This window comes from Chlorocebus sabaeus, chromosome 1 (assembly GCF_047675955.1).
Source record: "Chlorocebus sabaeus isolate Y175 chromosome 1, mChlSab1.0.hap1, whole genome shotgun sequence".
Lineage (NCBI taxonomy): Eukaryota > Metazoa > Chordata > Mammalia > Primates > Cercopithecidae > Chlorocebus > Chlorocebus sabaeus.
In genome coordinates this window covers 90,753,314-90,766,100 of record NC_132904.1, presented here as the reverse complement: position 1 = coordinate 90,766,100, position 12,787 = coordinate 90,753,314, and the positions used below count along the sequence as shown (strand labels likewise).

Below are 12,787 nucleotides of genomic sequence, written 5' to 3'. Positions count from 1 at the left end.
GAGGGGGGAGGGATTGCATTGGGAGTTATACCTGATGTAAATGACGAGTTGATGGGTGCAGCACACCAACATGGCACAAGTATACATATGTAGCAAACCTGCACGTTGTGCACATGTACCCTACAACTTGAAGTTTAATAATAATAAATAAATTAAAAAAAAAAAATAGTAGTCTCTTATGCTCGTTTGTATTTCTGTGGTATCAGTCGTAATGTTTCCTCTTTTTTTCTGATTTTGAGTCCCCTCTCTTTTCTTTTTTTTTTTTTTTTTTTTTTTTTTTTTTTTGAGACGGAGTCTTGCTCTGTCGCCTAGGCTGGAGTGCAGTGGCGCAATCTCAGCTCACTGCAACCTCCGCATCCTGAGTTCACGCCATTCTCCTGCCTCAGCCTCCCAGGTAGCTGGGACTATAGGCGCTCGACACTACGCCAGGCTAATTTTTTGTATTCTTTAGTAGAGCCTGGGTTTCACTGTGTTAGCCAGGATGGTCTCAATCTCCTGACCTCGTAATCCACCCACCTCGGCCTCCTAAAGTGCTAGGATTACAGGCCTAAGCCCCTGCACCCGGCCCTCTCTTTTCTTCTTAGTCCAGCTAAAAGATTATCAATTTTGTTTATCATTTCAAAAATCCAACTCTTAGTTTTGTTCATCTTTTCTTTTGTTTATCTAATCTCTTTTTTATTTATTTCTGCTCTGATTTTCATTATTTTCTTTCTCTATTAACTTAAGACTGTTAGTTTTTATTTTTCTGGTTCCTTGATGTTTAAAGTTAGGTTGTTTATGTGAGACTTATTTTAACTTCCTGTTGACATTTTACCGCTATAAACTTCTCCCACAGAACTGCTTTTGCTGCATCCTATACAAATTATTATAGCTATTGCTATTTTTAATATTTTCATCTTTTAACCTTTATACTATACTTATAAGTGATTTACAAAGAACCACTACACTATTAGAGTATTCTGAATTTGACTTAGCTTTACCAGTGAGTTTCAGACTTTCAAATGTTTCCATGTTACTATCATCTTTTCATTTCAGCTTAAATATCACCCTTTATCATTTCTTGTAAGATAGGTCTAGTAGGAATGGACTCCATCAGCCTTTGTTTGTCTAGGAAAGCTTTTGTTTCTTCTTCATTTCTGAAGGACAGCTTTGATGGGGGAAGTATTATTGGCTGACAATTTTTTTCTTTCAGCACTTTGAATGTATCATCCCACTCTCTCGGCCTGTAAAGTTTCTGCCAAAAGTCTGCTTATAATGTTATAGAGATTACTTTGTATGTAACAAGACTCTTTTCTGTTGCTGCTATCAAAATTCTCTTTAATTTTTGATAGTTCAGTTATAATGTGTCTATGAAGTCTTCTTTGAGTTGAACCTATTAGAGATCCTTTGAGTCTTGTGTACTGGATATCCACATATCTCCCTAGGTTGAGAACATTTTCAGCCACTATTTCTTCATATAAATTTTCTGCAACCTTTTCTCTCTCTTTTCCTTCCGATACTTTCATAACATGAATGTTAGCTCTCTCTTGATGGTACTCAATAAATCTTCTAGGCTTTCTTCTTCTTTTTTTATTCTTTTTTCCCTTTTCCTCCTCTGACTCAACATTTTCAAGTAACCTGTCTTTGATTTCATAGTTTCTTTCGTTTGACCAAATCTGCTGTTAATTCTCTTTTTTGCATTTTAAAATTTTATTCCTTATATTCTGTATCTCTGGAGTTTTGTTTGGTTCTTTTTAAGTGTGACTCCTATCTCTTTTTGAACTTTTAGTTTAGTTCATGTATTGTTTTCTTGATATCATTTAGTTGTTTATCTGGGTTATCTTGTAGCTCTCTGAGCTACAATGGTTAAAACAATTACTTTGAATTCTTTGTCGGGCAATTTGTAGATTACCGTTTTTGGGCATCAGTTACTGAAATATTATTGTGTTATTTTGGTAGTGTCATGTTTCCTTAATTTTTTATGTTCCTCGAGGTCTTGTATTGCTGTCTGCACACTTGAAAAAACGATTACTTTCTTCAGTCTTTACTGACTGGCTTCAGGAAAAAAATGCCTATACTAATTACCCTGGCTATGGATTCTGAGGCTCTCTCAAAACTTTTTTATGAATGTGCCTGTTTCATACTTCGTGTTCCCTTTTGGCAGGAAATTCTTCAGATTGTATGCCTCTCTCAATCCCACAAAACCAGATCAGGTGTTGAAAGCCTCCCATTTGTTTTCCACAGAGTAGCGCCCTGAAATGCTCAACTTTGTATGCCTTCTCCTAATCCTGCAAAGTCAAGTCAGCTATCTGCATGGGATGCACTTACCATCCATGGGGATAGGCTTGAGGAGGAGTTGGCCTGGGGAGGGAAGATGAGGTGCACAGAGCATTTGGGATGATGGTGGATTGGGTGTGGAGGGGGTCCATAGATGAGGTGTCCCAAACAGCTCATGGACGATCTTCCTGATGGAATTTATGGAGCAGTTAGTAGGGTAGTAGGGTACACAACATCTCTTCCTTGCTCCCAGACTCTCCCAACCTGTCAGCTTTGCTGATCACCTCAGTAATATGGGTGAAGTAATAAAGAGGTGGGCCTCTTTGGCAGCACCTTGCATGACTGGGAGAGCTGGATGGTCACTCACTGTGCTCTTACTTTCCAGAGAAGTTGGACTGGGTGGGGGTGTCTCTTGGCACCGAGCTATGCCACCTTAGAGGAGAGATGATGTGTGTAATGTGAAACTCTTTTTGTATATTTTATGTTTTAGAGACAGGGTCTTGCTCTGTCTCCCAGGCCGGAGTACAGTGGTGTGATCATAGCTCATTGCAACCTGGGACTCCTGGGCTCAAGTGATCCTCCTGCTTTAGCCTCCTGAGTAGCTGGGACTGTAGGCACATGCCACCATTTCTGGCTAAGTGTTTTTTGTTTGTTTTTGTTTTTTAACATTTTTTGTAGAGACAGAGTTTCACTGTGTTGCCCAGGCTGGTCTCAAGCTCCTGAGACCTCAAGTGCTCCTCCCACCTCGACCTTCCAAAGTGCTGGGATTATAGTCATGAGCCACAGCACCTGGCCAAAACTGTTCTTCTTACTCTTTTCATGCATCTATTCTCAGATTTTTTTCTCCAACAATGTGCTGGAACTTCTCCACTGGACTCCCAGACTCCCACTATTCATGAGTACTTGTCCAAACTGATACCTCTGCAGAAGAATAACAGTAGAAAGCTTCTATTCTGCCAACTTGCTGACATCCCAAAGCTGGTTTATTAAGAATGTCATGCTTTGTATACAATATTGATAATAAAACTAATAAATAATTTGTTTTGAGCACCCTCTGGCCTGATTATATATTATCTTATTTAACTATGATGTTGGGAATAATGAAATTTGCCATATAGTATGGATTTTCATAGGCTAGCCTCTGTGCTTTATGTAAATTATTCAATGGAGCTTATCACAAATTTACATTGTTATTTAGCAGATAGGGAAATTTAACAGATGGGGAAATTCAGCACGCTCCTATTAAGTGACTGACTCAGCATTTGGACCCAAATCTGTCCAGGACAAGGGCCATACTCTATCCACTAGGTCACTCTGGCTTCCTCACAGGGAAGAAGGTCATGGCCTATGCAGCTTAACCTAGCCCTAACAACCTCTCCCACCGCAACACACATAGGTGCCACTGGTACATCCACATGCATTCTGGCCCTATGACAGTCAGGGCTCCTATTAGCTGATACACACACAGAGAGAACACAAATCCCCCAGGAGTGTTTCATTAGACATGCATGTGGTCTGTTAATAGATATTGCTCTAGGCACATTCTATGGTACCAGTTTTGCCCCTGACTTTTAATTTCCACAAAAACCCTCAGTGATGTATCATGGAAGCAGATCTGGAAAGCCAGACTGACAAGGTTAGGCTGAGAGCTAGTCCTAACTGCTTGTCTTTCTTGGGTTAGGTCAGACCCTCATGATTCTCAAGCACCCTAGGTCATCTAGCAGAGTTCTAAGTAAAAGGCTGCTTCCCTGGCCCAGCAAATCCTCAGTTTCTTTGTCTGAAAAACAAGATGATTAGACTAGGGAAGTATTTTTCAAACTTGAAAGGTTTTGTTCATAAAAACAACCTAGACTTGGCATTGACATAAACATTTTTTGTTATATAATGCATTTTTCACATCTGTTTGCTTGTCTTTTTTCCCCCTTAGTCTGTTCATGTTGCCATAACGAAAATACCAGAGACTGGGTGGTTTAAACAACAAACTTATTTTCTCACAGTTCTTAAAAAGGCTGGGAAGTCCAAAATCAAGGCACAAGGAGGTCCAGAGCTTGGTATCTGTTGGGGGGCCACTTCTTGGCTTGTAGAAAGCACTCTACTTTTTACCTTACTCGCATCATTTCATTCATTTCTCCTAGCAACCTAAAGGCACAGGTATTGTTCCAATTTTACAATTGAGGACATAGAAAGTAAAAGGCTTAACTAAAGTTAAGCCTAATAAGTGAAATAACTGAGATTTGAACGCAGGTCTAGATTGAGCCTCAAGTACCAATACCCATAATCACTGCGTAGGCTGCTTCTAATGGAATTTTCCACATCACAGGTGCCCTCATCTCCTGCCCCCATTGCTTTTTTTAATCCAGATTTACCACCTTTTCCACCTTTCTTTTGGAGCTTCTTGCTGTGCCTTCACAAGGAAGGGAAGATGGAGAGGAGAAAGAGAGAGATAAATACATTTTATGCATATCCATATTCCCAGCCTATTGCACAGTACCTGGCACAGCGGACATTCAGACAATATTTGATGAATAAATGAATATATATATAAATGAATAAAGGAATGGATGGAAGACGGGATGGATGGATGGATGGATGGATGGATGGATGGAGAGTTGCTGAAGATGTGGGAATAACCCATGATGTGGTGGTAGATGACCTCTTATACCAAAGGACAATGAGAAGTGATAAAGAAATGGAATATGAAGACCTTATTCCATAAAAGCACAGATGTGGCAATGGCATGAAGCCATCAATGAATGTAGCAATATCTCAAACAGCCATGATGTGGTGGTAGATGACCTCTTATACCAAAGGACAATGAGAAGTGATAAAGAAATGGAATATGAAGACCTTATTCCATAAAAGCACAGATGTGGCAATGGCATGAAGCCATCAATGAATGTAGCAATATCTCAAACAGACCGCACTTAAAGTTTATTTGTCCAGCCAACACATATTAATAAGCATCCATTATGCATATATAAGTGCATGTTGGCACTGTGCTGGGAGCTCCAGAATCAGAAATGAGTAAGACACAGCTTGTACCCTTAAAAAATTCTTGGTTATGAGGACAGACACGCACATAAACAGAATTTTCACAATATAGTCAGTCTAAAACAGAATGTATCAATCAGTATAGGTCAATTGATACTATGGTAACAACCCACAACTTTCAGTGTTTTTAATCAACAAAGCTTGTGCTACATGTCCATGGCCTCCACTCATATAATTCTCACAATAGGGCCCAGGCTGACGTAGCAGCTGTTGCTGGTTGTTGTGGCAGAGGGAAAGGAACCCTAGCACGCTATGCATTAGCTCGTAAGGAGCATATCACTTTCACTCACGTTTGCTTCATCAAAGTCATGTGGCCATATTTAACTCCGAAAGGGCTGGGAGGAATTTAACTCCAAGGGGCAGAGGGAACACTGGAAGCATCTGGTGATTACTTAACAGATGTATAAACAAACTGCACTTGGAGTACACACAAGGGCATTACTATGAGTGAGCAACTGGGGTCCTGTTCAAAGAGGAGCTGCCATTTGAACTGAGTCATGAAATGCATGCACTAGTCACACTGATGCACAGGGTCTAGGAGGTCAATCCACAGGGAGGTCAGTCACCTTCATGCTGTCTGGAGGTGCCCCAGGGGTCTCCATCATTGTACAGTGTGCAGTGACAAAACTCCATCTGCAGTACATGTGGTGGTTTCAGCTTCACTGACATTATGATGATGTTTAAAATTACTAATGTTTTTTCTTTTTTTTTTTTTAGATGGAGTTTCACTCTTGTTGTGCAGGCTGGAGTGCAATGGCTTGATCTTGGCTCACTGCAACCTCTGCCACTCAGGTTCAAGTGATTCTCCTACCTCAGCCTCCCAAGTAGTTGGGATTACAGTGCCCGCCACCACACCCAGCTAATTTTTTTGTATTTTTAGTAGAGACGGGTTTCACCATGTTGGCCAGGCTGGTCTCGAACTCCTGATGTCAGGTGATGCACCAACCTTAGCCCCACAAAGTGCTGGGATTACATGTGTGAGCCGTCACTAAATGAACACTTACTCTGTGTCCAGGGAGGTTTATTGAGGCAGAATGCTGGGCAGCTCATTCACAAAGGACCACCAGTTTCGACTATGATGTCATGTTCAAACAGTTTCTAAATAAAATCACAAAGATTTCCTGAGAAGATATTCATCATTCACACTTTGTGTCTAATTTCTAGACACAGAATCATGAGGACCCCTGAATTAATATTTTCTAGAATTCCTATAATCTTGCACTATATTTTTGTACTAAAAAAACTGTTAATTCACAAAAATGTATACATAAAGCTCTTCCCCAATTTATGTAATATGTTGCTATTCATTTTCTATCTAAAAGCCTTAAAAAATGGGAGGCCTGCATCCCTCTTGGCCTGGGCAAGGCCCCCGTAGGTACCAGGCACTCTGCTTTCTAACTTCCTTGTATCATTTCATAATTTCTCCAGGCAACCTAAAGGACAGCATTATCTCAATTTTAACAAATGAGGAAATGGAGGCTGAAAGACTTAATTAAGCTTAAGCATAATAATTGGAGGAAGTGAGATTTGAACCCAGGTATAGCTTGATCTTAAAACTCTGACACTCATAATCACTGTGTAGGCTGCTTCTGATGGAATTTTCCACATTTCAGGGCCACTCACCCTCTTTGTTGCTTTTTTTCACCTGGCTTTATCAACATTCCCACCTTTCTCTTGGAGCTTCTGCTTCCAGTTGCTCCTCCTGACCCAGATGGAGGTGGCAAGCTGGGAGAAGCCAGCCCAGAGTCAGCACTTTGTCAAGCATAAAGTCAGGAAGGAATCCCACTGTTGCACTAGAATCTGATGGCTTCCATAGCAACAGAATCAATCAATCAGTTAATCAACAATAACTTGTTGAGCATCATCCGTAAACTCAGTTCAGTGTTGCAACTGAGGGGCAAGGAAGAGGGAAGAGGGTGGGAGCAGAATTACGAAGATGAAGGAGACACAGGGCAAGCTGTGGGTGTGAGCGTGGGTATGGCTGGTTTCCTGCACCAAATCTGTGCAGAGAGGCCAGAAGTTGGCTGTGATTCAGAAAGGCAGACAGATATCATTCTGAGCTGCTGCTCAAAACTCTAAACCCCAGAGCCGCTGTTGGTTGATCCACTGCGTTCAGGTACTTTTACAGAAACCCTGGCAGCTCCTGAATGTCAATAGAGGAGGAATTAGGGGCAGCCATATAGTTGCTTGAGCATGGGCTAAAGGTTTTGTTGTGAAACTGCATTTATTTAGAAAGCATACTGACTTTTACTTAAATTTAAAAGTAAACCCAGTTCAGTGTTGCAACTGAGGGGCAAGGAAGAGGGAAGAGGGTGGGAGCTCCCATGGGGGAGGTGCGCGGGTCTGATTAGGAGGAATTAAACTACCCCCTTCCTGTTCTTGACCAAAGCATTTCTTAAAGACCTCTTAAGCACATGTTACTTTGCCTTTTCAATGGGGATTTTAAAAGCAGAACAAAGACTGAGGATAATTAAACATACTCTAAGGAATGGTGAATTTAGCACATTCATAACAAATATAAATTGTAAATATTGAAATCTACCAGCATAACTACGAAGCAACTCTGATGGCATCTCCAGTTCCTTCTCACTAGGCAATGGGTAAAGTTCTCAGCAGAGAAGGCTAGGACCTGGTCTTCTGTTGCTCTCACTGGCCCACAGCACTTCTTGGTGGCCCTGTCACTTCCTTTGTTCACAGATGTCATGCCAGTCATGGAGGTAACTCTCTCCCTGTTAGTTTTAAGGGACAGAGCCTTTGCCAACTGTATTTCCAGAGCGCTGGCTACTTCTGCTGCCTGCTGCTGTGCAGATCCCTGCTTAAAGACTGGAAATGAGGAGGCAGGAGAGCCAATTCTCAAGCCCCAACACACATAGGAATCACCTTCAGAGCTTGTGAAGAATTTATATTTTGGGGCCTCACTGCCAAGATTTACTGAGTAAGAGGAGGGGTCAGGAATCACTCTCCAAACACCCGACAAGATTCTGAAGCTTGCGGGACCACCTCTGGGAAACACTAGTGTGCATGGTGGTCGGGAGAATGAATTCTAGTCAGGGAAGTCTGTATTTTCACCTCTCATATCTTGCCCTCTCAATTGTAAAATGGGGAGAAGAGCACCTTCCCTTGGGAGGCCAAGTGTCACACCAGGCCCTGCAGCTAGTAAGTGGCAGAATAAGGCTTGTACTTGCTGGCCCTAAAGTTGCATTTAACCTCGATGCCAGAGTGGGTCTAAAAGCTGTGATATGACTCCTCCCCACGTCTCCAGCCACTGTAGGCCAAGTGGGGTGTCGTGTCCATGAGGATGATAAAGAACATGTGAGCAGTGCTCGCCATAGAGGATGTCCTCAGAAAATAGGCCATGAATAGATAATCAGACGATAATTACAGTGGCATCACTTGTGGAGTCCCTTCTCTGGACTGGACCCTCCACTAGTGCTTCTGAGTCCTGCCCTGGAAGTGAGCCCCACAACGTGTCCATGTAGTGACCACTCATGTGACAGCTACCAGCTCTCCCCCTCCCTACCTCAGGACAAATTAGGGGACATGACACCCTTCATCTAGCTTCTTTCCCCCTCTACTCTACCTCTCTACCCTGTCTCAGAACTCATCTTCCTCATCTGTAAAGTGGGGATAATTGACCCTCTTTTTCCTGCTATCGGAGTACAAAAACGAGATGATGTCAGTGCTATGGACCAAATGTATGTGTCTCACCAAAATTTATATTTTGAAGCTGTAATCCCCAATGAGATAGTGTTTAGAGGTGGGACCTTTGGGGGATAATTAGATCATGAGGGTAGAGCCCTCATGAATGGGATGAGTGTCTTTTAAGCAGCAGCCAAGGAGTAAGCTAGCTCTCCCTCAGTCATGCAAGGATACTGTGAGAAGGCATCCCTCCACAAACCAGGAAGTGAGCCCTCACCAAGAACCAAATCAGCCAGCACTTTGATCTTAGACTTCCCAGTCTTCATACTGTGAGGAATACACTTCTGTTATTTAAGTCACCCAGTCTACGGCGTTCATGTTCTAGCAGCCCAAACTGACTTAGACAACCAATATAAAGTGCCCCCTCCACCATAAAGGATGTTTCTGACCCCTCTGGCTCCCTTCCAACTAAGGATGGTATATTAGTCCATTTTCACGCTGCTGATAAAGACATACCCAAGACTGAGAAGAAAAGGAGGTTTAATTTTACTTACAGTCCAACATAGCTAGGGAGGTCTCACAATCATGGCAGAGGGCAAAAAGGCACTTCTTATATGGCAGCAGCAAGAGACGATGAGGAAGAAGCAAAAGCAAAATCCCCTGATAAACCCATCGGTTCTCGTGAGACTTACTCACTGTCACGAGAACAGCACGGGAAAGACTGCCCCCATGATTCAATTACCTCTGCTGGGTCCCTCTCACAACACATGGGAATTCTGGAAGATACAATTCAAATTGAGATTTGGGTAGGGACATAGCCAAACCCTATCAGAGGGCCAACCACATTGGCAGCACTTAGCCCCAGTTCAGGGTGGGCTATACTCACGGGGCTGGGGTGCACAGGGCCATCAGGGATGCCCAGCCTTTGAGTCAGGATGGGCAGCCAAGATAGTCCAGTGGGCCACAGCTGGTGCTATCTCATTCCTTTTGTGGATGTATGTGCCCTCTCAGAACATTGTCTTTTCTTGGAACTGGTGAAAGGAGCTAGAAATGTGTGCAGGGCACCAGGCTTCTAGCATGTCCTATAGTGGGGGTGTCCTCAGGGACCCTCATCATTCCTTTGGTTCCCAAAAGCTCCACTAGATCTTCCTAATAAACAGGCGTTGGCAGATTCTGATCCTCCTGGAACAACTTCTCATTCTTCTAGCTGTCTTCTGCTGGGTCCCCCAGTTCAGTCCACAGGCAGGCAGTATAGCACAGGGCAGGGATTCTCAGATGTTGGTATGTGTTAGAGTCACCAGGAGGGTGTGATAAATACACATCCCCAGACTCTGCCCCAGAGGTCCTGACTCAGTGGGTCTGTGGAGAGGCCCAGGAATCTGCCTTTTTAACAAGCATGTCCACATGTTCTGATGCGAGTAGTCCTCCAGCCCCAGTTAGCACTGACATGACTTGGGTTTTGGAGTCAGGCTGGCCCAGGATTAGATCCTGGCAGTGTGGTTTGGGCAGGTCACGGAGGCTCCCAGGCTTCTGTTTACTCCTCTAGGGAGGGTGCCAACCTACTAATTATTACATAGTAAGGGGTAAACTAGTTCATTTAGACTGTGTGCTTTAGCAAAGCGCCTACCGCAGCAGGTGCTTAGTGAAGGAAACTCTTTTCCTAGAGCCAGGAGACTTCCCGCCTGCCCCCTAAGCCTGTGCACCGTCACCTGGGTGCATGTCTCTTCTGATGACATGATGGGGAGTTATCTGAGGGCAGGTTGGTTGCTGGCTTGTTATGGGGGCTGCAGGAAGAAAGAGGGGACCCCAGGGTGGAGGTGAGCTAAGAAGATATAAAGATGGCCTAGCCTAGCCTTGGCCCTTGCTGCTCTTCACCAACAGGCCTCTAACTCTTCCCTGACCCACAGGCTACATGCACTCATCTTGCACACCTAAGCTTGTGCTGTCCCCTGCCTGGAATGCCACCACTGTCTTGGCTTCTTAATCTGGTAAATTAGAAGCCATGTTTCTAGGCTAAACCCAAAGGTAACCACTTCTGTGAAGTTTCCCCTCTGTGCCCCTAAGAAGTATTCCAGTGATGTTTTGTATACCTCTTGAGAGCACTTAACAAATTGTGTTGGATTTCCCTTTTTATCCCCTTACTCCCAGGCCAGAGTTCAGAGTGCCCGTGAGACCTCAAGGGCAAGAACTGGGTCTGATTCATCCCCAGTGTTTGTTACAGTGCTGGCCACGGAGGCAAAGTACAACATATTTGTTCAATAATTAAGTGAATGGATGCTACCAAGCTGATTCTGCTACAAGAACCTCAGAGTCCTCACATTCCAAAGAAGAGAATCAGCCTGGCACGGCGGTTAAGAGCACAGGCTTCGGAATCCAAATTCTACTCTTCCCTTAAAAGCTGCTTGCTTTGGTCTGAATTAATCTCTATAAGTTTCATTTTCCACATTTGTACAACTGGGGTTGACAGTATCTATCTCACACAGTGGTTATGGATATCAATTAAGCCCATGTCCAAAGGTATTTGGCACAGTGCCTTACAATTAACAAAATTCCGGGGGCGGAGCAAGATGGCCGAATAGGAACAGCTCCAGTCTCCAACTCCCAGCGCGAGTGACACAGAAGACCGGTAATTTCTGCATTTTCAACTGAGGTACTGGGTTCATCTCACTGGGGAGTGCCAGACGATCGGTGCTGGTCAGCTGCTGCAGCCCGACCAGCCAGAGCTGAAGCAGGGCGAGGCATTTCCTCACCTGGGAAGCGCAAGGGGGAAGGGAATCCCTTTTCCTAGCCAGGGGAACTGAGACACACAACACCTGGAAAATTGGGTAACTCCCACCCCAATACTGCGCTTTAAGCAAACAGGCACACCAGGAGATCATATCCCACACCTGGCCGGGAGGGTCCCACACCCACGGAGCCTCCCTCATTGCTAGCACAGCAGTCTGTGATCTACCGGCAAGGCAGCAGCGAGGCTGGGGGAGGGGCGCCCGCCATTGCTGAGGCTTAAGTAGGTAAACAAAGCTGCTGGGAAGCTCGAACTGGGTGGAGCTCACAGCAGCTCAAGGAAACCTGCCTGTCTCTGTAGACTCCACCTCTGGGGACAGGGCACAGTAAACAATAACAAACGCAGCAGAAAGCTCTGCAGACGCAAACGACTCTGTCTGACAGCTTTGAAGAGAGCGGTGGATCTCCCAACACGGAGGTTGAGATCTGAGAAGGGACAGACTCCCTGCTCAAGTGGGTCCCTGACCCCTGAGTAGCCTAACTGGGAGACATCCCCCACTAGGGGCAGTCTGACACCCCACACCTCACAGGGTGGAGTACACCCCTGAGAGGAAGCTTCCAAAGCAAGAATCAGACAGGTACACTCGCTGTTCAGAAATATTCTATCTTCTGCAACCTCTGCTGCTGATACCCAGGCAAACAGGGTCTGGAGTGGACCTCAAGCAATCTCCAACAGACCTACAGCTGAGGGTCCTGACTGTTAGAAGGAAAACTATCAAACAGGAAGGACACCTACACCAAAACCCCATCAGTACATCACCATCATCAAAGACCAGAGGCAGATCAAACCACAAAGATGGGGAAAAAGCAGGGCAGAAAAGCTGGAAATTCAAAAAATAAGAGCGCATCTCCCCCGGCAAACAAGCGCAGCTCATCGCCAGCAACGGATCAAAGCTGGACGGAGAATGACTTCGACGAGATGAGAGAAGAAGGCTTCAGTCTATCAAACTTCTCAGAGCTAAAGGAGGAATTACATACCCAGCGCAAAAAAACTAAAAATCTTGAAAAAAAAGTGGAAGAATTGATGGCTAGAGTAATTAATGCAGAGAAGGTCATA

General features: G+C 44.2%; 1 long non-coding RNA gene across 1 annotated transcript in view; it reads left to right on the top strand.

Moving 5' to 3' along the window:
- LOC119626592 (uncharacterized) overlaps positions 1–6,533 on the top strand; it is a 124,425-nt gene extending 117,892 nt beyond the window's left edge. The window contains exon 5 of the long non-coding RNA XR_012094422.1: positions 3,092–6,533. This is a non-coding gene — a long non-coding RNA (uncharacterized lncRNA). The remainder of the gene's footprint in view (positions 1–3,091) is intronic.
- Positions 6,534–12,787: the final 6,254 nt, after the last annotated feature.